Here is a 12,503-nt window from a genome sequence, read left to right as displayed (position 1 = left end):
GAGATACTCATTCTAGCTTAATTCATGTAGAACGGAAGTGTTTGTCAGGCACGCGTTCATAGGGGAGATGGTGATGAGCGTCACACATAATCATCACCTTCATCACATTCTTGGGTTCGAATGGATATCTTAGAAGCGAAATAAGAAGAATTGAATAGAAAATAGAAGTACTTTGCATTAATCTTTGAGGAACAGCAGAGCTCCACACCTTAATCTATGGAGTGTAGAAACTCTACCATTGAAAATACATAAGTGAGAGGTCCAGGCATGGCCGAGATGGCCAGCCCCCTATTGTGATCTAAGATAGCATACAACTGATCAAAGATGCCTAATACAATAGTAAGAGGTCCTATTTATAATAAACTAGTCACTAGGGTTTACATGAGTAAGTAATTGATGCATAAATCCACTTCCGGGGCCCACTTGGTGTGTGTTTGGGCTGAGCTTAAGTGTAGCACGTGCAGAGGCCATTTGTGGAGTTGAACACCAGTTTCTGTGCCAGTTTGGACGTTCAACTCTGGTTTTGGATCCTTTTCTGGCGCTGGACGCCAGATTTGGGCAGAAGGCTGGCGTTGAATGCCAGTTTACGTCGTCAATGCTTGGCCAAAGTATGGACTATTATATATTGCTGGAAAGCCCTGGATGTCTACTTTCCAACGCAATTGAAAGCGCGCCATTTAGAGTTCTGTAGCTCCAGAAAATCCACTTTGAGTGCAGGGAGGTCAGAATCCAACAGCATCAGCAGTCCTTTTTCAACCTCTGAATCTGATTTCTGCTCAAGTCCCTCAATTTCAGCCAGAAAATACCTGAAATCACAGAAAAACACACAAACTCATAGTAAAGTCCATAAATGTGAATTTAACATAAAAACTAATGAAAACATCCCTAAAAGTAACTAGATCCTACTAAAAACATACTAAAAACAATGCCAAAAAGCGTATAAATTATCCGCTCATCACGCGCGTGCGCCAATTCAAAAATTGGGATAACCCTAGCTCGCGAAGCACACTGCGCAGTCGCGCACCCCATCCCCCCAACCTCCATCTTCTTCTTCTCCTCACCCCAACTGTCATCGCAGCAGCAACACCGGCCGCCGCCGCGCCATCATCACCGCCGATCACTCACCCTCACCTTCTCTTCCCCCTCTCACCACCACCCATCCTCTCTCTCTCTCACTCCTCTCTTCCTCCTCCCGGCCAAACCCCCACCGCGCCACCATCTCCGCCGCCGCGCCACCATCACTTCCTTCCCCTCTCTTTCTTCCCTTCTCTCTTACTCCTCTGACCTCCTCGCTCTCTCACCATCGCCGTCCCTCCTCCCCTCAGTTTCTCGAACCACCGCGCCACCGTTCACGGCGGTGCCAGTCTGTCTCCGCTGCCCCTGCCCTATCGTAGTCCCCACTGTCCATTTTCAGTTTTTCCCGGCTCCCAGGTTCCAGCTCCATTTCTGTTAATTCTTTTCTATTTTTCCTTTTTATTTGTTCATTCATGTTCGTTCCTAGAATTGCATGTTAGTTAGCTAAATTCAAATGTTGAATGTTAGGATTAGTTAGAAATACTTGCGGTTAGGTAGCTAGGACTGGATAGAGGATTCTAGGCCTGATAAGTGCTCCGTATGTGCTTAATTGCTGTTTGTCTGTTTGAATGTTGTATGCTGATTTTGGACTGCTTTTTATGCACTTCTTGTTGCCCGAATGCTGTACCACTGCTGCTGCGCTTAATTGATGCTGCTTTCTTACTGTTTGTGCTATTCTGCTATCCGGGAACGTCCAATTTTAAGCCGGAATGCTGCCCGATTTTCAAGGAAATTAGTTTCATTTTGATCTTTATTTCAGTTTTGGGCAAATTTCCGTTTCCTTTTTGACTTCCCGGATTTGCACAATCATCGTGAACATGAACCGCAATTTCTCGTTCAATTGAGCCTATATATCATCATATCACTAATCCACTTTTCTAACTCACTAATTTCTTTCACTATTTTACTAACACTCACTTTTAACCCTCTTTAACAATTCTTTCATGAATATGATGATATTAGTGCCTTTTGCATATGAGGTGTTACCTTTAATGAGGATTACGGTTTTGGTTCAGTCACTTATGCTTACTTGTTCACTTTTACATATTCAGTGCAACATCATGATTGCTCTTTGATAATGGTATCCTGAACATGTCTTCTTTGTTACATGCTAAATGTTTTATATATTCTATCACATTTTTTTTCAGGATGTCGGATAAAGGCAAAGCCATAGCCACCGCCTCTAAAAAGAGAAAACACTCTACCCCCTCCATTCCTTCCATCTACAAGAACTATGCTAGGAATCCATTGCAGGACGAGGATAAAGAGAATCAGCAGTTGCCTTCTACCAATCCTGGCAAATTCCCCAATATCTACTGTGAGCTTCGGTTCTCTAGATATCGCACCAGCTCAGCAGGATGCCCCTGACACTACAGAGCCAGCGCACATGGAGGCACCACCTCAGACACAGGGGACTCACCCGGTCCCGCAGCCACAGTCAGAGCCAGAGCCTATCGTTGTACCTCCCACTGATCCTCCGGTTTAGCATCGAGGACGATGCTTCATTTTAAGTGTGGGGAGGGCACCGGTAGCATTATTTGGGAACTGGTGAACTTTTTTTTTTCGGCCTAGTTATCTCATTTTGCACATCCTTGTATATATTTTGATGCATTTGCATTTCTAGTTTGCTTTGGATACTTTTATTGCTTATTTTGGATTTTAGACATTTTGATGCTTCTAGATATTATTGGATGCTTTTGGATATTTTTTTAGATCTTTTGGATGATAGATTCCGTACTTTTAGTGGATTCTTCTTTATACATTTTGTTTATCTTTGTTTTTAGTTTGCGGTTGTGATTAGAAATCATGTTTTAAGTAAAACTTAGGCACCCTTTTTGCATATTATATTGATTCTAAGTGAAAAAGGAAAGGGTGAACTAAGAAAATTTTTGAACTTTTCAATCACAACAATGCTTAGTCAAACATTGAGTTTTCTTTTTTTTCAAGGAGTTAAATATAGGGCATTAACCCAATTGATTGAAAAAAGAATTTTTGAAACTTGCTTAAATTTCATACCTTGTGAAGCATGTATTGAATTGAGAACACAAGCTTGTGAGACTTGAGCCTATGGATGTGGTTACATTTTATAACCATTTATTTCCCATTCTTGTGTGAAATTGTTCTCTTTCCATGATTGTGATCCTTAATTTGCTTGATTCTATATATCCGTTTAATTCTTGTGTTTGTGCATTTATATGATTGAGGCCATTATTTCATTTGCCACTTACCCAAATAGCCAACCTTTTACTCTCCATTGTAGCCAATTTTGAGCCTATGCTTAACCAACTTATTCTTATTTTAGCACACTACAAGCCCAAGGCGGAAAACCAATGAAAAGTCCTTGTTTGGATCCTTGATTGGCTTAGGCTAGTGAGAGTGTTTTATTATTCAAAGTTGGTGAGGCTTGGGAACATTGGATGGGATAAAAAGGGGCAATACACTTTTATGTTTAGGAATTGGGCACATGTTCATGTATTGATTAAATGTAGAGACCTTATGCATTGATGTTCTCGTATTTAGTTTGAAAGAAGAAAAAAAAAAGAAAAAAAAAATATATATAAAGAAAAAAAAATGATGAAAAGAAAAGAAAAAAAAAATGTATATAGAAAAAGAGAAAAAAAAAAGAGAGAAGCAATAAAGGGGACAAAATGCCCCAAGGTGAAGCCCAGTAAGAATCAATGCATAAGTATTGAGAAATGAAAAAAAAAGAGAATGCATGAGTATGTAAGAAAAAGTGAAGAATGGGTAGTTAGAATAGCTCGCATTTGTATAGGTCATTAAATAGGTTAGGTGGGAAAGTCTATGCTAATCAAAGACTCAAATCCTAGTCCACTTGACCATAAATGATCCTACCTTGACCCTAACCCCGTTACAACCTAAATGAAAGACCTCATGATGAATGTATGCACGCATTGAATAAGTGTTGATTGTTAGAAGAAAATCAAATTTTGGAAAACATGATTAGAAGAGAATTGAGTGAATTAACCCTTAAACACTTGAGTGAATAGAGCGGATACACATCCGGTGAGGGTTCAAAAGTTCAATCACATGTATTCACCTATATTACCTATATTCTTGCAAGTTTGAACTCTTTTTGACAATTCAATACAATTGTGGTTTGGACTTAGTTCCTATATGCCTAGCTCTTGTGCTTACACATGCTCTCTTGGGAATTGATTTGTTTGAACTAAGCATTTCCAATTGCTTTAGATAGTTGCAATTAGATAGGACTCATATAGTTTAGTTGCATTCAATAAATGTCATAACCCTTAAGTTCCTTCTTATCTTAGCATGAGGACATGCTAAGGCTTAAGTGTGGGGAGGTTGACAAACCCCAATTTGACGGTTTGTTTTGCATTGAATTTAGAGTATTTTGATAACCTTTTGTCACATTTAGCCTAAGAATTAGCATGGTTTTGTTATCTCTTCCATAATTGTGCTTAAGTGTAAAAACATGCTTTTTAAACCTTATTTTGATGAATTCTAGTTTCTGTTTGATTCCATAAGATGCCTTGATGTGTTTGCTAGTAACCTCAGGTTGAAATAGACTAAGCATGGATCAAAGGAAACAAGGAAGGAAGCATACAAGTGGAGAGAAGCATAAAAAGTCAAAGAAGCAAAGTCAGCCATGCACGCGCACGCGCACAAGGCGCTCGCGCGAACATTGCAGAATCGACCAGGGACGCGCACGCGTACCATGCGCGCACGCGCCGATGATAGCACATGACCTCATTAATGCAGCACGTGCCTGGTGATTTGAGAGGGTTTCTGAACCCATTTTTGGCGCCAAATTGCTAAGGGAAAGGGATAAAAGGATGAAGGATTAAGGGGAAATCATCATTCATTCATATAACATCACTTCCAACTAAATAATCACTTTAGTTTAGAGAGAGAAGCTCTCACTTCTCTCTAGAATTAGGATTAGGATTAGGTTTAGTTCTTAGGTCTAGATTTAGATTCATGTTCTTCTACTTCTACATCTCAATTCCTTGTAATGACATTGATTCTTCTTCCATTCTTTTATTGCAATTTCCTTCATGTTGTTCTTATACTTTGTTGTAGATCTAGTATTGTTCATCCCATTTTCTTTCAATTCAATAAGAGGTAATTCATAATAAATGTGTCTTCTTTGCTTTTCTATTGTTGATCTCTTACCTTTGTAGTTGTAGATTCCTTTAATTCTTGCAATTAATAATGTTTACTTCTATTGCACTTTATGTGTTTGTTGAAATGTCTCTTTTAGTTTTAGTGTAGATTTTGTTCCTCTTGGCCTAGGTAGAGTAATTAGTGATACTTAAGTTATCTAATTCCTTTGTTGATTGATAATTGGAGAGATTGCTAATTGGTTTGGAGTGCACTAAAGCTAGTCTTTCTGTGGGAGTTGGCTAGGACTTGTGGCTCAAGTCAATTCATCCACTTGACTTCCCTTTAATTAGTAAGGGTTAACTAAGTGGTAGCAATGAACAATTCTCATCACAATTAAGAAGGATAACTAGGATAGAACTTCTAGTTCTCACACCTTTCCAAGAGCCTTTTATAGTTTTTAGTTTATTTTCATTGCCGTTTATTTTTCATGCTTCTTATCCAAAACCCCAAAATAACTCATAACCGATAACAAGACACTTCATTGTAAGTCCTAGGGAGAACGACCCGAGGTTTAAATACTTCGGTTTATAAATTTTAGGGGTTTGTACTTGTGACAAACAACTTTTTGTATGAAAGGATTAGTGATTGGTTTAGAAACTATACTTTACAACGAGATTTCATTAGTGAAATTCTAAACCGTCCAAAATCCGTTCGTCAGCGGGATCCAACCACCGTCCCTGCCGGGCGCATAGCGTCTCATAATCTCAATAAAAACATTATTTCAGTGGTTTTCAGAAAAACATTTTTAATATACATGAATCCATTATCTCATCCAGAGTCCTGGACTCATCTCAACCATTGTCCATTCATAACTCAGTTTCCAAATATCAACAGTTCATTATTCCTCATCTCATATATCAATCATCCTTCACCTAACGTCAAACCATTCTCAGCACGCCAAAAACCTAGGCCTCTATTTTCTAAGTTTTCCAAATATTATCACCTAGATCCATTAAATTCTTTCCCAAGTTTTAACTATCCAAAACTAGGCCCAAGAGTCTAAAAATAGTGTTAAAGGAGCTTACAACCTTGTTGGGAAGGTAGAATAGTTGAAAACAAAGAAAAATTTGAGAAACAAGGCGTGTGCGGCAGCACCAGGGTGTGCGCGCGCATGCTCCGAAGAGTTTCAAGATGTGTGCGTACGCACAGGACTGTGCGTACGCACAGGTGGCAAAACTTACAAAATCTGTTCACTCGCACAACCTGTGCCAGAACCCCAACAGACTGGCCTTCCTAACGTGTGCGTGCGCACAGGTGCGTGTACGTGTGCGGACGCACAGGTTGCAATTCATCCTTAGATATGTGCGCGCACAAGCTGTGCTAGCGCTGTAAACAGAATGCATTTCCCTACCTGTGCGTGCGCACAGGTCAAATTTTCGCAGGGTGTGCATTCGTACAAGGGTGTGCGCTCGCACATATCAGAAATCATGAAATTCTGCAACTTAGCAGAATTTCAGATTTTTAACACAAACTTTGAATGATCATAACTTCCTCTACAAAATTCCAAATTTTTCAAAGTTTATATCAATTTAATGGGTTTTCAAAGATCTTTAATTTTAAACAAATCTAAAAAAATTTTGAAAACCAAGGCAAAAGTTATAATCGAACAAAGTTTACCAAAAATTCCCTTTTTACCCAAATTTCACATGTACTCAAATTTAGCAATTCATCAAGCCACATCCAATTAGACCAATACCAAATCCCCATTTACAACATAATTTACCTTCTAGGGTTACCAATCACCATTCTCAATCATCAACATCAAATATATGACTCTAAATCAATCCTTCACTAATACATTCACCAATCATTACCTCATCTTCATCAATTCACATAATCAACCTCATTCATGCTTTAAATCCATATCCAACAATATACAATCATTCAAAGTTATCAAGCATCATATCTCAAAATCATTAATTCTCAACATATCAATATCATTTCAACATACAACATCAACCAACTACATAAATCCAAACCTATCCTATAGGTCACTAGCCTAAGTGTCCATGAATATTATATACTACATAGAGAAAACCAAAACCATACCTTGGCCAATTTCCAATATGCCCTTAAACCAAAGTTGAGTAGAAGCTAGGTTTTTCCAACACAATCCAAGCCACCAACAATCACCAATAAGCTCCAACAAGTTCAATTACTCACCACTTCAAGCTATACCACACATAATTCACAATAATTCAACCTAGAGTTTATCAAACTTGAAATTTCACAAGGGTTTATTGACTCCTACCTTTTCCAATAGATTTGATAGCAAAAATTCAAGACTAAGCAAGGATTAGAGCAAACCTAAACATCCAAAATCACAAAAACTCACTTAGTCACAAACCCTAAGAACCAAAATTTTGGAGAGAAGAATAGAAAATATTTCGTGGTTACCTCTCTAGGTTCTTGTATGGGTTTTTTAGAGCTTTTCACGAGGAACGTGCAGCCGCAAACGGTGCGGCGATCGGAGCTCTCTAGCTCAAGATATGAGCTTCGGAAGATTGAAATAAATAGTGCCAAAGGGTTTCTCTTCTTCCTCTCTTCCCAGCTGTGTGAGTGTGTTTATGTGAGTGTTATGGTGGGTTGGGTTCATTAATGGCTCTATTTATATGTTGGGCTAGGGGCCCAACTTGGGCCCGGTCAAACCCGTTAGCGTTTTTAGCCCATTTGACCTAACTTCGGGCCAAACCTTTAAAATTAACGCCCGGTTTTCAACTTCTAATGTTTTTCTAAGATTTTTGACTGTTTTCACTTTTTCTCGTGCGGTACCGGGCAGACTTGAATCGGTTCAACTGGTTCAACTGCCGGTTCACAGTTTTTCACGGTTTTTTACAGAAAGCACATTTTCTGACTCAGAAAAATCCACTGAGTCCAAAAATCACCTTTAAATCCTCAAATTCTCACTCTAACTTTTCGGAATATAATTTGGGCAATGTTAATTACTTAATTAACTGGTTGAATATTTACAGTTCTTACATTCTCCCACCAAATAAGAAATTTTGCCCTCAAAATTTGAATTACCTAAGAAAAGCTCGGGGTGATCCTTTTGCATCTCGGACTCCAATTCCCAAGTATGCTCTTCAACTCCTGCTTGCTCCCAAGCAACCTTAACCAACTGAACTTCCTTTCCTCGTAGCTTCTTTGTACTAGTGTCATAGATCCTAACTGGCATTACTCTTTTTTCTTGAAAACAAGCCTACTGTGGCATTTCGTGATTGAGTTCTCATGCCTTGAAAGGTTAAGTTCTCCTTCAACTCAACCGACTCAGGCTCCAACACATGAGCCGCATCCGATGTGTACTTTGGAGCTGTGACACGTGGAATACATCATGCAAGTTAGATAGATGAGGTGGCAAAGCTACTTGATACGCCACCAGCCTGTATCTCCTTAGAATCTCAAAAGGTCCTATATACCTTGGATTCAACTTCTTGGTCTTAATTTCTCTTCCAATCCCAATTGTCGGTGTCACCCGAAGAAATACATGTTCTCCCACTTCAAACTCTAACGGTTTTCTTCTCTGGTCCACGTAGCTCTTTTGTTGACTTTGAGCAGTTAGAATCCTTGCACGAATCTTCTTAATGTTCTCAGTAGTCTCTGCTATCACCTCAGGACCCAAAATACTTGTTTCACCAGATTCAAACCAACAAAGTGGAGATTGGCACTTCCGTCCATACAAAGCCTCATACGGAGCCATCCCTATGCTCGCATGAAAGCTATTGTTATACGCAAACTCCACCAATGGCATGTAACGATCCCAATTCCTGGGTTGATCCAACACACATGCTCTGAGCATATCTTCCAATGTCTGAATAGTCTTTTTTGACTGTCCATCGGTTTGCAGATGATATGCGGTACTGAGACATAACTTCGTACCGAAAGCTCTTTGGAAAGCTCCCCAAAACCTTGAAGTGAATCGGGGATCATGGTCCGGTACTATACTCGACAGCACACCATGCAACCTTACTATCTCCTTTATATACAACCTTGCTATCTCCTCCATAGAACAGTTCACTCGAATAGGCAGAAAATGAGCGGATTTGGTTAAGCGATCGACGATCACCCAAATCGCATCAAATCCCAACCTAGTCCTCGGTAAACCGGATACAAAGTCTATTGTAATTCCTTCCGACTTCCATTGAGGAATCTCAAGTGGCTGTAATATTCCCGACGGTTTCTGATGCTCTATCTTCACTTTCTGACAAGTCAGGCACTTGGATACTACTATAGCTACATCACCTTTCATCCCAGACCACCAGAACATCTTCTTTAAGTCGTAGTATATCTTCGTACTTTCAGGATGAATAGAAAACCCACTGTTGTGTGCTTTCGACAATAAGTCTTGCCTCAAACTCCCAACATCCGATATGCAAATCCTTCCCTTGTATCTCCATAATCCTTCATCATCTTTGGTGAATTCTCCAAGCCTCTTCTCACCAACTGGTTGAAACAATTGCTGAAGCTTCTGCTCATCTTGCTGAGCCCTTTGTATTTCTGATTTAAAAGTGCTTGAGATCTGTAACTGGTTTAAACAAGCTCTTCCGGCAACTTCACCAATATCCAACTTAAGATCCACAAACTTATCTACTAGCTCCTCTTCCTTGATTCTCATCCAAGCTATTGTTAAAGATTTCTGACTCAATGCGTCTGCTACCACATTCGCCTTTCTGAGATGATAACTCAGTTCAAAATCATAGTCCTTCAGCAACTCCATCCACTTCCTCTGACGCATATTTAGCTCTTTCTGATCAAAGATATACTTGAGACTCTTATGATCAGAAAAGACGCTAAACCTTACTCCGTACAAGTGGTGTCTCCAAATCTTCAATGCAAACATAATCGCCGCTAATTCCAGGTCATGAGTTAGGTAGTTCACCTCATGCGGTCTCAGCTGACGCGATGCGTAAGCCACCACATTCCGATGTTGCATCAACACGCAACGCAAACCTTTCAAAGAAGCATCACAGTACACGTCGAATGGTTCATGCGGTTCCGGCAAGGTTAAAATAGGTGCTAAAGTTAACCTTTTTTTTAAAGTCTGGAAACTCTCTTCACACTCCGACGTCCACATAAATGGCACCTCTTTCCTCGTTAATTTCGTCATCGGTAGTGCAATCCGGGAGAATCCTTCGATAAATCTCCGGTAATATCCGACTAAACCTAAGAAGCTTCAGACTTCCGTCACTGTCATTGGTCTTTCCCATTCCATCACCGCTTCTACCTTAGAATGATCTACAGCTATTCCTGCTTTGCTCACCACGTGGCCTAAGGACTTTACTTCCTCCTTCCAAAACTCGCACTTTGACAACTTAGCATACAACTTCTGCTCCTTTAAGATTTGCAACATAATCCTCAAGTGTTCCTCATGCTCCTTTACCGTCTTAGAGTAAACCAAGATGTCATCTATGAAAACCACCACGAATTTGTCCAAAAAGGGACGAAACACTCTGTTCATGTAATCCATGAAAACAACAGATGCATTCATTAACCCAAAGGACATTACCACAAACTCGTAGTGTCCATAGCGTGTCCTAAATGCAGTCTTAGGGATATCATCCTTCTTCACCCTTATCTGATGCTAACCGGATCTAAAATCAATCTTGGAAAACACTCCAGCTCCTTGCAATTGATCTATCAAGTCATCTATCCTTGGCAACGGGTATTTGTTCTTTACAGTCACTTTATTCAACTATTGGTAATCCACACACAATCGCATTCCTCCATCTTTCTTCTTCACCAATAAAACTGGCGCTCCCCACGGTGATACACTTGGTCGAATGAACCTCTTTTTCAGAAGCTCTTTCAACTGAGTCTTTAACTCTGCCAGCTCTATCGGAGCCATGCTATATGGCGCAATCGACACTGGTCCGGCTCCCGGCACCAATTCAATCGCAAATTCAATCTCCCTTTGAGGTGGGAACTCAGGGATAATTTCCGGGAACACTTCTGAAAAATATTTAACCACTGATATCTGATCTAAGTTCTGGGCATCACCCAACGCATTAGCAGCCAACAGGATATAACCCTGACATTCCTTCCCACTACAATGCACCATTACAGAGTTCAGGTAATACCCCGTAGCTACCACTGCTCCATTCTCTCCCTCTGACATAAACCGAATTATCCATTCAAAGCAATCCAACAAAACCCGATTCTTCGACAACCAATCATACCCCAAAATCATCTCTAGCCCCACCATTGGTAAATAGATCAAATCATGCACAAAGTCTCTACCCTCTAGCTTGAAACCTACTTGTTTACAACCTGACCTAGTCATAACCATCTGATGCGGAGTATGTACATGCAGATCAAATGGTAATTCTGACACTTTCAAGCCTAATTCCTCAACTTTAGCAAATGAAATAAACGAATGCGAAGCTCCAGTATCATATAATGCAACTAAGGACTTATCACCAATTAGACATATACCTCTCATCAATGGATTCGCCTTGGAAGCATCCTTGGCATTCACAACAAAGACTCGCCCCTGGTGCTAACCTTGACCCGCACTTTGGTTCTTCCCACGTGTGCAATCCCTCGCAAAATGACCAGGCAAGCCACAGTTGAAGCACCCACCTATACCAATCTTGCAAGAGTCATATGGATGAAAACGTCCACAACGATCACAAGCTAAATCCGAAGAACTCTTACTCTGATTTCCTCTCCCTTTGCCATGCTGAATCTGATCATGGGTGTTCTTTCTAAAGCCTCCTTGACCTTGAGGCGCATATCCTCCTCTCTTGAAGCTTTGCCCTCTAGGATGAAAATACTTGCTACGCCCCCAACTAGAGCTCCCTCCATGAGTTTCCTTGGATGAAGCTACCGTCTTGGCATACTCTTCCACCACTCTCGCCTTGTCCACCAAGTCGGAAAAGACACGGATTTCCATAGGAGCCACAGCAGTCATGATGCTATCCTTTAAACCCCTCTGGTACTTAATGCACTTCCAGCTTTCGTAAGTCTTCGGGGCACTGATGAATCCATATTTGATGATGATTTTTGGTTAGAATTGGATGTATTTTCATCATATAAACTTGCACTTATTGCCTTGAATAGCATGCTTTTGAACTTTCCTTCCAAATTGCGCTTGATTATGAAAATGTGCTCTTTTGTGCCTAATTTAATCTATTTTTATTCCATTTGCCTTTCATTTGATGTCTTGATGTTGTCTGTGAGTGATTTCAGGTGTATAAGGTAGGAATGGGTCGGAGAAAATGGAAGAAGATCTTGCAAAGTGGAGGAAACTTGAAGAATCAAAGGAGATAAGCTCAGAGACGTGTGCG

This window comes from Arachis ipaensis, chromosome B7 (assembly GCF_059453495.1).
Source record: "Arachis ipaensis isolate K30076 ecotype BB chromosome B7, ASM5945349v1, whole genome shotgun sequence".
Taxonomy (NCBI): Eukaryota; Viridiplantae; Streptophyta; class Magnoliopsida; order Fabales; family Fabaceae; genus Arachis; species Arachis ipaensis.
This window is presented reverse-complemented; position numbering follows the sequence as displayed.